This window comes from Aethalodelphis obliquidens, unplaced genomic scaffold, assembly GCF_003676395.1.
Source record: "Aethalodelphis obliquidens isolate GAN/ISIS:26980383/991018 unplaced genomic scaffold, ASM367639v1 scaffold21, whole genome shotgun sequence".
Classification (NCBI taxonomy): Eukaryota; Metazoa; Chordata; class Mammalia; order Artiodactyla; family Delphinidae; genus Aethalodelphis; species Aethalodelphis obliquidens.
This window is the reverse complement of record NW_020837965.1, coordinates 9,225,893-9,227,253: the sequence shown is the minus strand read 5'-3', so window position 1 is coordinate 9,227,253 and position 1,361 is coordinate 9,225,893. Positions and strand designations below refer to the sequence as shown.

Sequence of the window (1,361 nt, the reverse complement as noted above, 5' to 3'; positions counted from 1 at the left end):
TCTTAAGAGAAAATAAAATTACAATAGCTATTGACACATACATGTAGAAAAATTGCAAGCAAATTTCTAAAATAGTGATTGGTGGCTCTTCCTATTAACTGAATCAGTTCCACCAATGTCCAGAAATTTAGAATATTTCCAAAAACTCTCCACTATCTCTATCAAGGTTTTTTAAATTTTGTATTTATGTAAATCAGTGTGAGATTAAAACCACCATAATTATTTAGTTTATGTCATAGATATAATTAAAATAAAGCCAAAAATAAGGTTATATTGCAAATATTTAAAAACTATGGGAAGAAATAAAAAACAATTCTAGTTGATAAAAAGTAGTTTTTGCTTGTTTTAAAGGTCACTGAAAGAGGATAAAGTCTAGAGTTAATAAAATATTATAGAGTGATATCAATAACATCATTAAGTAAAGAACTCCAAAATCCATTCCTGGATAAAGGCAATCTACAGACTCAATGCAATCCCTATCAAATTACCAATGGCATTTTTCACAGAACTAAAACAAAAATTTTAAAATTTGTATGGAAACACAAAAGACCCCAAATAACTAAAGCAAACCTGAGAAAGAAAACAGTGCTGAAGGAATCAGGCTCCGTGACTTCACACTATACTATGAAGATACAGTCATCAAAACCGTATGGTAGTGCTCACTTTGGCAGCACACATACTAAAATTGGAATGATACAGAGAAGATTAGCATGGCCCTTGCACAAGGATGACACGCAAATTCATAAAGCATTCCATATTTTGTGCCCTTCCTCACCGTCTGGACACCCTTTGCTCTTCAGCTCTAAAGGAAAAGCTATGGGTCAAAAGCACAACATCTGGCACTCAATGCTGACATTGTGATTTTTCACTATAAAAAAAAAAAAAAGGTATGGTACTGGTACAAAAATATAGATCAAAAGTCTTTTGACTTTTGAAATATAGACCAATGCAATAGGATAGAAAGCCCAGAAACAAACCCACACATGTGTGGTCAATTAATCTATGACAAAGGAGGCAAGAATATACAATGCAGAAAAGCCAGTTTCTTCAATAAGTGGTGCTGGGAAAACTGGACAGGTACCTGTAAAAGAATGAAGTTAGAACATTCTTTAACACCATATACAAAAATAAACTCAAAATGGGTTAAAGACGTAAATGTAAGATCTAATACTGTAAAACTCTTAGAGAAAACAATAAGCAGAACACTCCCTGACATAAATCGCAGCAATATATTTTTGGATCCACCTCCTAGAGTAATGAAAATAGAAACAAAAATAAATAAATGGGACCTAATTAAACTTAAAAGCTTTTGCACAGCAAAGAAAAGCATAAACAAAATGAAAAGACAACTCACAGAATGG

The 1,361-nt window shown here is 32.3% G+C and overlaps 1 non-coding gene across 1 annotated transcript; it reads left to right on the top strand.

Moving 5' to 3' along the window:
- Positions 1-655: 655 nt before the first annotated feature.
- LOC113627839 (U6 spliceosomal RNA) lies at positions 656-762 on the top strand. The gene has a single exon (XR_003435755.1). It is a non-coding gene; the product is annotated as a U6 spliceosomal RNA (small nuclear RNA).
- The last annotated feature ends 599 nt before the right edge of the window (positions 763-1,361 follow it).